Source organism: Nomia melanderi, chromosome 2, assembly GCF_051020985.1.
Source record: "Nomia melanderi isolate GNS246 chromosome 2, iyNomMela1, whole genome shotgun sequence".
Lineage (NCBI taxonomy): Eukaryota > Metazoa > Arthropoda > Insecta > Hymenoptera > Halictidae > Nomia > Nomia melanderi.
The window spans coordinates 26387949-26400592 of NC_135000.1; the positions used below are offsets into that span (position 1 = coordinate 26387949).

At 43.7% G+C, this 12644-nt stretch overlaps 1 protein-coding gene across 2 annotated transcripts in view; it reads left to right on the forward strand.

The window, feature by feature from the left end:
• The window catches only part of LOC116433208 (homeobox protein aristaless), a 111022-nt gene that overhangs the window by 1971 nt on the left and 96407 nt on the right, over positions 1-12644 (forward strand). The window lies entirely within an intron of this gene.

Sequence of the window (12644 nt, forward strand, 5' to 3'; positions counted from 1 at the left end):
TCCGGTAGTTTCAGTGATAATCTCCGACATCCGACGATATTCCTCGCGATCGCCCGTACCCCTCGCAATCAACGGCGGAAAGAATGTACACATTAACGGAGTACGCTATCGCGATACGGAATTTAATATTGAATTTTAAACGCTGCCCGCAGTCGCCCGCGACCGCCGAGAGGCGATATTACCGATACAACGCGATATTGGCGGACAGTGTCGATAAGTATCCGAGAATACAAACAACAAGCGTCCTACCTGCCTCCACCGGGCCCAATTACACCGGCGTTCCCCGCTTTCTTTCCATCGGCGCCGAACAATGTCCGCCGAAGCCGCGGACACGCGCGAGGGCAGGCCAACCTCGATCCGTTTAGCATTCCCCGCGGTCGCGTAACAGTCGATCCGCGTGGATTCGATCGCGCAAGAGACGGAAAATCGCGCGTCAGGTGTGAACGCGGCCTCCGTCGCGGTGATCGATCGTTCGTCGGCGAGCGGCCTCGTCGCCGGAGATTGTTCCTCGATCGAGGACCGGGACGATCCCGAAAAGCCCCGGCTAGTTAGGGAACGAGGAGGCCGGCCGATCGCGGAGACGAACTTTCTAGGAACCGAACCGTTCGACATTCCACGGCCGAGAAACGCTCGTTCGAGCGAGCTTTTTTGCGCGGCGAGCGCCTTTTGTGCCCCGCTGCTTGCAGCGGGAACAACCAGTCCTTGTAGAGCGATCGAGTCAATTAAGGCTCACTTATGCTCGGTAAATTGCGATAAGACGACGATTAAGTTGAAATTAGCTCGGCCGCCCCCCCGCCGGCGCTGCCGGGCAAAAAGTGTATCAATGTCGTTATTGCCGACACGTATCGAAGGTAAATTAATACCCGTTCTACCGGGCGCTCCAATTAAACGAGTTACACGAAATCGAACGGCGGAGGTTTCTTTCCACCGCGGCGCGGCGCGGCGCGGTTAGCGAGCTTATCTATCGCGCAAACGTCGGATTCGGATCGTGGAAAGTAGTCCCCGCGGACACCGAAACCGCCGCGAGAACGTCCGTCGCGGCTCGGTCAAGTTTCCAGCCGCGGCACGGTCGATATGCAAAGCGTTCCGCAACCGCGATAACTCGCATTACTCGGCTTTCCTCGCGGAAAATAAATAGCAAATTACCATTTAGCCGTCGGCGATAAAGCGAAACGAGCCCGCGCGCGCGCGATAACGGAATCTCATTCCACGAGCGCGCCGTATCGCCTCGTTATCGGGTAATTAACAAGATAGCGCGTCGATTAACAAATTATGGACTCGCGAGCGAGCGAGCTAGCGCGAGCACGGGGTCGTCGCCGGGTCGGCCGGTGATGGTTGCCGCGTATTAATTGACACCGATCCGCGCCGGAAAGTTAGGGCTCGAGCGCGTTCGCGATCGGAATTTCGTTGTCTCGAGGATAATACGCGAGTCGAGGGATGTCGCTGAACGCTCCGGCAGTGTTTACCTGTTCTTCGAGGAAACGGTCGAACGGAGATGATTGTAAAGTAGAAGTAAACAAGGTGAACGAATGTTAGTGGAAGCGGAAGCAACGGGAGGAGAACGATCGAGAGACCGATCCGATCGGAGGGATCGAGATCAGGCGAACGAGCGGAGCGGAATTTGAAATTTGAAATTGGTATCGCCGGTTGTTCGACCGGTCGCGGTGTACTTCGAGTTAATGGAGCGATTATGATTACTAATTGTGTTTATGTAAACGTTGGGAAGCGACGCGATACGGCGGAACCATTGTCTAATCTCTCGAATATGAATTTTTGATATAGCGAACGCGCCGATGTTACGGCGATGCGCCGCGCAATTACGTATACGCGATAACGGGAGTAAGTAATAACACGGTTTACTCTTTACCCGGCGCGGAATTAGCGTTGCCAGTGAAATTTCACCGGGGACCGACCGAGTATTCTCAAAGTTGCAAATGTATCATTTATTTCATCGATGTAAACAACCGCCGTTGCACAACCAACGGGACGCTAGACACGGACACGGCGTGCGTGCGGCCGTGTCCTATCGTCGAAACGGAGTCGCGCGACTCGGCCGGCCGACCCGCTAATTTTACTAACAAAACACCGCGTAATCGCCGAACAATTACGTCCTCATCGGCGTGCCGTCTTATCGGCTCCTTGGTCTTCTTTCCTTTTACGTGCGTATTTCACTAATAAGCGGCGAAGTGTACGGCTGCGCGATAGCCGCGACACGATTATCCATCAATTTTCAAGGTGTAATTTAGACGTTTCCGAAGACCGTTTACGAACCGAGGGAAATTGGCAAATTTGCCGACGCCACGTGACGTTTCCCTTCATTCTCTGACTTCGCTAACGTTCGGGCTTATTAGTTTGTTAGTATTCATTTCTCGCCGCGCAAACGGGAGGCTTCGAGCGCGTGCTACCGAATTGTTACAATTTTGCGCCAACGATTGGACTACGGCAACGGTCGGGCGACTCCTTTTCGGTTTCCGAGTGTCGAAGTTATCGGTATCTTTGAAGTATTAGATATTTGAGATGATTTTCAGAATAGCTTCGCTTGGATATTGTAACGGGTGTTCGGGGAAACTGGGGGAAATCTTCTGTTACCGTTTTTATAAGAATTACACGTGAATCACATTAACGCGTTCGATAGTCTCCAATTATATTTTCTTCGATCCAATAAATCTAAGCAAAATGTTACAAAAATGGAACTGAAACGAGTCGTTGAGTTCCTGAATATAATGTCGCAGTTTCTAATTTCTAATAATAATATCCATAGGATTAATTTCATCGTTATGTAAAATATAGGATTACGAACGTGTTAAGAATCGAATAGAAACAACACCGATGACTTTTAATAACAAATAACATGGTACAACTGAGAAGCTCTCGGTTACAAAATCAGAATACCTATAGTCATTATTCCATAGAAGATTGTTTTTAAACAAGTACCACAGAGTTAGATAGATTCTCGAAATTCTAACCCAAATAGCTAATTTCTTGCACCACTTCGACGAGTCTCACTCGTGATTACAATTCTGTACGAAACACAAACGACACGAGTGAGACTCGAGGTCACAATTTCGGGCCAAACATAAATATCGTAAGATATTGACTGCTACAACCATGATCTGAATTTTCCCCTGCTAAATGATGGTGCTAGAGGTTAACCCTTAACGAGGATTGTTTGAACTATACAAAACTTTCAGATGAAGCTAAATTATCTATCGACTGCTTAATACTAGATTTACGGACATTAGTACAGCTTGTTCTATTTTATAAAAATTGATATTCGTTCGTTTAGATTTCAGAAATTAGAGGTTTAAACATAGACTCAGTCACCAATCGATTGGTGCATCAAAATTGTAAAATTCCGTATTTAACATTAAGTCTTGAGTAATCTGTGAAATGGGGAAATAAAATACCATAGTTCTCCTTATTTTGTGAATAGATCCTTCGTTAAGTTAGTTGAAAAAAATGTCATCTGTATCTCATAAAAATAAATTGAATATTCCTAGTGACAAATTTTTAGAGTGCAAAGGGTTAATCGAAATCGACACAAACATTTAGCAAATAATGTTTATAAGATTCAAAATGAGTCGAATTGACTTCGGTAAATCTAGTGTTAATCGAAAAAAGGGAAAGTACGTGCTGTCTTGCTGTTTGACTAATTAAATCATTTGCTCGTCTTCCAAATACAATTTCATCTCGTCAAAATATCATTCGTCTGACAACGGGTCCCACCCATGAAATTCAACGATCAACATGGATGATTTCTCGACCAATCGGCTTCGACAGGGGAGACTCGTCACAATGGAGTTTGGGGTCGAATTCATCCACCCCTAACTTGGTGACGTACCTAAGTACCCTAGAAAGATCGCTCGATGTCTGAACTGACGAATGTGGGCCTGATTGGTCGGCTCTCATCTGCCTTGCAACGCTAACTAGCTATTCATCGGAAAAGTGTTCGAGGCAAACAAAAGTACGCGTAAGTGCGTACTCGTTTGAACACGTCAACATGGCTGACCCGTGAAATAAATGCAATTTCGGAAAAAGTGCGACAGTCGGACGTGAGAGGACGACAGGAAATCGCGACTGTTGTGAACAGTCGAGTCGCAATATTCGTTAATCGCCTTCATTGTCCAAATAATGATTCCAAAACTCTGTTCCCCTAAAAACTTGACTCTGCACAGTGCGGCCAAACGTTATCTGAACAAAACTCGATACCTTAAAAGGTACGAGTGATGCACAACAATGCTTCAGGCAAAAGGTTGCAAGGTATAAAGCTAAACACCTGGTAGATATATTTCTTCTACATTGTAAGGATATCGTGCAGTTGTTTCAATGACAATGGGTACTTCACGTTTCGATTCCAACGTTATATCCATAGTGAAACGCATTTATTTACACAAAATTGTTATTTCTCAAATAAAAATCATTTTCTATAGCAGGGATTCGGCAACATGTACGCCAACCTTCAATTTTCGTTATATGCGTATAACAATATTCAATATTATTTATACATTAAATACATATTTCTCAAATATCTACTTTAAATCTCCGAATATTTAGTTAGTTTCTTTCATTCACTTTGCACTTCTTCTACATAGAAGATTACTACTATTGCTACATAATATATAAATATACACATACATAGAAAAATATTTATATCTAACATTTCATTCATATTAACAAGTACAGCTCAACAAATACTTTCCAAACATTTGAAAAAGATCTACCAATATTTCTGCGCGAGAAGTCTTCATAGGTTTTTCCCCCATAAGGCCAGTACCCCTAGATACGTACAATATTTAGACCTAAAATTTCATTCATATCAAGAAGTACAGCTCAAAAAATACTTCCCAAACATTTGAAAAAGATCTATCAATATTTCTGCGCGAGAAGTCGTCATAGGTTTTTCCCCCAGAAGGCGAGTATCCCTAGATACCGAGTCGCCTCCCCACAGCGCAAAATGTCGCCTCGAAGCGAATGATTCTGCCCTGCAGCCGGTGCACCGTTCCCAATTCGCCGAGAGATGAACGCCGCCGTTGAAAGGGACCCGGGGTAGGGCTCCCATAGTCCCGGCGGCGGCGGCGGCGGTGGCGGCGGTGGCGGTGGCGTCGGCAGGTTCGACTCGTAACAACGAGCGGGTTGATTGCGAAAAAGAAGGAACGCATCGTCCTCTCAATAACGCGCGCCGAGAAACCCATAAATAACCGGCGGTCGGAGTTTTACGCGTGCGTACACGATAGACCGCGGAACCCGGTGATTGGTCGACCCGGTAGAGAGCCGCTAATTGTGTTTTATTAGCGTTCTCTTTCCCCTCGCCGACCAACGTCCGCGATCACCGCTAACTAACCTCCGCCCATGTACTAACTATAAACGACATTGTTATTAAGGGTCCTTACACTGTATCTAAGAACCCACACAGTCGCTCGCGTGCGCGCTTACACGGCCGCCGCGCCGCTCCCTCCGGTTCGCTCCCTGCGCGCCTCGTTAAGGGCTGTTAAGGAGCCCCGGCCCCGAAGAATCTGCGCTTTCGACGGCCTCCCGGCGAAATCCTCGGTACCGCCGGCATCGACGCTATCCGAGCCGATCCGTTCGATCTAGAGCTACGTTCGCTTGACAATGGTGTATCAACTTCGTCGCTACCACGTTTCCCATAGAATAACCACCGTTGCGGGACAGTTGCATTTTAACCCTTTCGCGACGGGTGCCGTGTATGTACGGCAGTCACTTGGCGCATCACAGCGACTGACGCCGTGTATATACGGCAGCCACTTTTTGGTCCACAGAGGCTGACGCCGCTTATACACGGCAGTCGCTTATTACTTTACAGCGGCTGACAGTACAAGTCAACAAAAGTACAAGCTATATCGCGTCTCTGTTCCCGTGATAGAACCGGGAAGTCGAGACTCCCAGATTTCGAGCCGTTCACACGTGCCGCACCGTTTTTCAACCTGTTTGCATCGTAACGTATGCCGTTGTAATTTGTACATCGTGAAGAAAGATAGATAGATTTTTAGATTTTTATGCTATGAGGATTTGACCAATGATAATTTATCTCAACACAAAGTTCGTCTCTATACGAGCGTTCAACTGCCTTTGCACCTTTCTTTCTTTTTCGTCTTTCGTTTGACACTTTGACTGCCACGTCTCCTGTATTCGGGTGACATATTTTACAGAAACGTGGACATTTCTTTCATGACGTATCGAACGAACTGAATTTTGTTGGATATATGAGATATGAGAAAGATAGCGGAGCAATTAGTAAGAAGAATCTTGATTTCTCAGTGTCTGGTTAATAGAGAAAACTGTTTCGAATACACGGGAGTTTTGATGAGTGTTTACGTGGCAAAGTGCTAGATACGGCAGTCACTTATTGGTTTTTTATATTATTATTCTATTTCAATAGCGAGCTCGAAATAAAGCTAAAAGTACAGTGGCGAAGTATGGTTCACTTGCGCTTTCGCGGACGACGACAAAGTATGGTCAGTCGCACTGTTGCGAAAAGTAGCGAAGAATGGTACAGGTGCGCCGTCGCGAAAGGGTTAACGGCCTGTAACACGTTCAGCTAAAACACTTTGTCCCGAGTTTTCCGATTGCTTTGTCCATCCGTTCTCTGTCTTGGACCGGGTATGTAAATGCATTTAACCCCTTACAATCTTTAATAACGAAGAATATGAAACTCAAAAGTCTCGGTCTCATTAGCGAAAAACTAAACAGCGATGCCCGATTCGCCCTGGGATTTAGGTACCGACCTCTCGACGTTCAAGTAATCGAATCATTAATCAACCATTAGTATTCAAAGTATCAAAATTTCGCGTCGCCGAGGCGTCCTCGTTCGTTTACAAAGGGTTAATCCTAAGGCCGAAACGTCAAGTCTCGATTCCAGGCGGAAGACGTTCACTTATCTTATCTCCGATTCCCTTGGTTAATTGTATTCATCGCGGAACAAGTCTCTTCAGATCGTTATCACTGCCATTAGGCGGTCGTGGCTGCGCGGGTATCATTAGCGATCGGGGAATCACCCGGTGAACGGGTTAGAGGATGCCCGAGAACGGCTCGCGCGCGAGAACGCGGCCGATTTCGAAGGAGGCGGAGACAGAGTCGAGAGAGTCCGGTCGAGTCCGAGTCGAGCAATTTCGTTTTCCTTTCCACCCGGGGTTCGGCAGGGGGTCGGGACCGTGGGGCAGGCTCGGGCGGGGGCAGGGGCGAGCCTTATAACCGCGGGCAGAGTCGAGCACGCCGGCGCAATCAAATAAATTAGCCGGAATTACGCGGCTCCGCGGACCGATGTTGGCGTAGGCGCTCGTCGTTCGACGTCCGCCACCAATTAGCAGAGCTTTATCCCGTCCCGGGCCCGCGCGTATTTCATTCGGGCCCAGCTTTCGTCTTCCGAGAAGCTCTCCTCGAAGCTTACGATTCACCGACCGCCGTTCCGATCTTCGCTTCGAGACGATCCGGCGGGCTTCGATACCGCGGAAATTCGAATGGAGTACGATTCGATTGGAAAAATCTGTCGAATCTTGGGTGATCGGTCCCAGGATATTAACCCTTTGAACTCCGTAGGCTCCAATATTGCAGCAGTTATAATATTAAGTATTTTAATGAATCTTAAAGAAACTACCCTCGAATTATTCGATTTTCCACACATCCGACTTTTGTACTAAGGAAAATAAAAGATCGAAGAAATGTTATAGCATTTCTAGTTTTCGCTAAGAATACTATAAAAATTAGTTGCAGTTGCTGATAGACTACAAAACAACCTGGAGTGCCAAGGGTTAACCCTTTGCACTCGAGAGGTGACTCTCAGTCACCACTCGATTTGATTTGCAAAATTATAAAGTCTTATATATAATATTAAGCTTTGTACGATGCATCAATATATGGAATATTGAAATATTTCTAGTGAAAAACTTCCGAGTGCTAAGGGTTAACCCTTTGCACTGGAGAGGTGACTCTGTCGCCACTTGATTTGATAAAACTATGAAGTTGAATGTTTAGTATTTTAAATTAAACTTTGTATTGCTATGTGAAATATTTAAATGAAACAGCTTTGTTGCTTGATTTATCTGTGAATCATCGTCAAATTAGTTTCAAACAATATCGTCTATTTCGTTGGAAAATGGTGGATATTTCTAATGAAAAACTTCCGCGTGCAAAGGGTTCAGCTACGCGACGAAGATTTCAAGAACTGAACAAACAAATATTATTTTGTTTGAATGCAAGTTACATTATTCCTCTGTTATCAATGATTTATATTACTCAGTTCTTGTGAATTCAACTTAAATATACTTCTGTTATCAATAATTACTCCAAATGTGGACATAGGATACGTCTAGAATTCTTCTCCTCTTTTCGATAAATCGTTCATGATAAAGTCATTGTGTCGGTTGTAGTTGAGAATTAAATCATTGGGCAACGGGTCACCTATACCTGAATGTTTAGTCTCTTATACTTTCTAATGAGATGCAGATGACATTTTCTGAAATTAACATAGCGAGGAATCGTGTATACACCGAGGGAACTATCTTCTTTCGGTACTGGAAATATCGATGAATTATAGGAAACTCAATATTAAATATCAAGCTTCACAATTGTGCCATCAAATCGATTGGCGACTAAGAGCCTCTGGACTGCGAAGGATTAATGTTAGTCACTGGGCAGCGCCGGCGCCTAATTATTACCGGAACAGGTCTAAGTGTTGAAAAGATTCGAAGATAACTTTCGAGTTCTTTCGGTGGAGATTCATGAAATCTAATCATCTAATCAAAGCACTCGACTTCCAAGACTTTCGATGCTTCCTAGTTCTAATGAGTCATTGGAGGCTCGACACTTGTCAAGCCTTACGAGACTATTATAGAATCGAATGTCAGAAATACTTCGAATACTCGGACCGTCGAATCACTTCGAATCACTTCGAATACCGAGATTCTTGAGAACTATCCGTCATAAATTTAAAACGATTCGAAATGCTTCGAAATTCCCTGTCGAGTCCCAGGAGAAAGGGACGCAATTCAATTCAATTTTGTTTCGAGTTAACGGGAAAAATCCCATTTCGAGATGATAGCACATTACGTCACAGAAATTCCGAGCGTGATACTGAAAATTGATTTACATTTGATAAGCCGACGATGGCGAAAGAAGGAAATGGGAGGAAATCTTTTATGGTACAGTTGATTATCTATCTAGGCATCTAAATATCGAGAACCATTTCACCTGGATCGTCGCGCAAAGATCGGCTCGTAACGTTACGTGGCGGATGCTGGCCGCAGCGATGGGGTTAATCGAACGAGTTGGGCGTCCAGGTTCGCGCGGGGCCTATCCATTCTCCGAGAGCGGCCCATTAAAGCGCATTACTCGGCTAATACTCGATTGTAAAATAGAACGATCCATGAACCGGTAAAGGAGATGGAGGGCACTATCTACCGTGGAACATCGATCTTTGAACAGGTCGCATCGACGGTTAGCTGAAAGAGCGTACCACCGTAATCGGTTTTGCGGCGAAAATTTCAAAGGGAATATAGAGAACATGAATATTCGATTCCTTTGAATTCCAGTGAAATATTATTCTGTTATCGATTTATATTGTACGATAATTTAGAGCGAATAACTAGGAAATATTTAATATGATCGATACGCAATTCTAAAAGTTGTAACGGATTATTCTGTTTCTTGAGACATTTAAGCATTCGAGTGAAACTATTCTCAAAATCATTTTGACTGTTCGATGCTCCGATATCGATAATTACGAGACAAAGGAAACGTCATTTCGTCGATATTAACCCTTTACTCGACGATATTTTTTATTCAGAATATTCATTACTTTCTGACTGAACATTAACGATATTTTTCGCAACTAACACAATTGATTATCTTATAGAAATTAAGAGACAGAACTATTTTACTTTTTTTTTTTGTGTTGATACGTTAAACAAGATTTAATATGGAATTGAAAATTTTATAAGTTTGCTGTCGAATCGGATTAAACTTCTGTACCTAACACATCAAACTACATGCAAACGCTTTAATTACCCAAATACGAAGAACCTAGTACATACTTCTCCTTTGTATTATGAGATCAACATATAATTTACCTTCCTCCGCAGGATTCGAATACTTTCACAATTCTCCACGAAAGGTTAACCCTTCGATTCACGAAACGACAGAAAACCGTCAGAGAATGAAGCTAGATTACACGTCAAGTGCTTAAATAACTGAAAAAGTAAATATCGATCTCTCGCTGTTCGAGGAATGAAGTAATTACCTCATACTGCAAATACGTTCGATTCTGCCAGAACGCCTTAACACTAGAACTAGTACCAGTCAAAATGGTTTCGATTTTTTTTTAGCAATGATTGATATCTTCGAAGCATTGAATATTCGAAATGGTTTTAAAAATAGTTTCACTAGAGTACTATAATGAATGTCCGAAGAAACTGAAAATAATCTATTATTACAGTCTTTATAGGAACTGCATATTAATCGTATTAAATGCTCGGTAGTTCTAGTGTTACCCTTTGCGGACGAATGTCGACATTTCGGCGAGATGAAACGTTCATATTTGGAAGACCGAGTCGCAGGCGAATGATTTAATTACTCGGACAGCAAGAGATCAGCAGTTTCTGTTTTTGCTATTATTTAAGCAATTAATGTATAATTTAGCTTCATCTGTTGAAGGTTTCATTTCAAAGAATCTTCGTCCACGAAGGGTCAAAGATGATCCTCGAGAGGGCGAAGATACGGCGAGCGTACTGAAGCATGACTGCGACGATAAGCAAAATAGTATCGTACACTTGAAAAAGCGGACCGATTTTGTTCGAGGAAACTCGGACCGAAACGGTTACCGCGTATTCTTGCGTGACGCGTTATTAGCCGATTGGCTCATTAATCGCTCCGTCGGCCCGAGACAGCCGAACCCTCCCCTCCCCGCCCCGCCACCACCGTTTCGATACCGAGTAATTGCTAATCGCTAATTGCGAGCTGAAACACTCCATCCAATTAACCCTCCCACGAGCTCGATCGCCGCCTATGATTCCTGTTCGCGGCAGCCGCGCGTGCACCCCCCCATTTTAACCCGCGTATTTCATTCCGCTCGCGAGCGCGGCCCGAACCTGTCCCGTATCGGCCGATCGTAAATCGCCGACTTTCCCCGGTGACCGGCCGGTCGCTGCTATCGGAAAATTTCTGAGCGTGCCCTTTAACACGTTGACTGCCACGGGGGTCACCGGTGACCCCCGAACAAATCGAATTACTATAGTTCAATCGATGAAACGACGACTGTATGAAAATATTTCTATATTATAAATAATGCTGGATAATACAGTGACATTGAGATAGATGAACGTGGAATAGTAATAAATCGATCAAATAATTTAACGACGATTATATGAAAACATTTCTATAGTATAAATAATGCTGGATAATACAGTGACATTGTGATAGATGAACGTAGAATAGTAATAATTCGATCGAGTGATTTAACACATTGCGTATCGGCTAATTATCAGAAAATTAAATTGTGCGGATTTTCAGTGTGATCTTATTACTTATATCACTATCTATAAAAAAAGTGGGTATTGTATTGTTATGTAATATATTTTAAATGGACAATTAGTTCTAATCAAATTTAACATTTCCTTAAATGCTATGGTAATTAGCGAAGTTATATAGCTAAGAGACTTTATGTAAAAACGAGATTTTTCGTTACCAGTACGCAATGTGTTAATATTATATTTTTTCCATTCGGCGCTCAACATGTTGACATTTTGACAGTCACGTCACCCGAATTTCGGTGACATCAGGTTTTTAACAGTTCGACTGCATGTCGCCCGAATTTTGAGTGATACCACTTTTTTAAAGTGATCTTGAACATTCATTTCCTTCGTGACGTATCGAACGAAGTTTTATTGAATGTGCGAGGTACAAGGAAAGGAGTAAAGGAATCGTTACTAAGAATCTTGTCTCTTTAGTCTTTGCTTTAATAAGAGAACTGTTTCGATTGCATGGGAGTTTGATGGTTGTTTACTTAGCAAAGTGTTAAAGTTAACACGTTAAGCTATATGTCTATTCAGTTTCTGAATTACTTGAAAACCAGTGAAGCAAAGGTTAATATGAGTTTCAATCGTTTGCACTGGATGATTCTTAGTTACCGCTGGATTCGATATAGAATTATGGATATAGTATTAAGTTTTGCGATCGATACGTGAAACATTCAAGTAAAACAGCTTTGTTTCTTAATTCACGTGTCGTCTGAATGTTTCTGTTGAAAAACATTCGAGTGCAAAGGGTTAACCTTGACGCACCTTCAATTCTTACGTGATTCGTCGATGATTTATCTCGAATGGGTTAATCCTGCAAACCAACTAATTGCTCGCGCGGTCTCGTTTGTTATCCACTTCATTGTTTCATTTCCCACAAAAATTTCGAATTTTCTGTTCGAACTTTCGCATGACGCAACGCAGCTTTGATCGAGCGACTGGTTCTTTGGGAATGATCGCTGTATAACGCAGCCTACGTCGTATACCAATTAGCCGCGTGAACACGTGTGCAGAGCGGACTGTATCCGTGCGCGTCTACGCGAGGAGCTTGTTACCTTTTCCGTGGGTGTTGGGCGTGATAAACATGTAGGCTAATTAATGCAACGTGTGCGAGAAGGA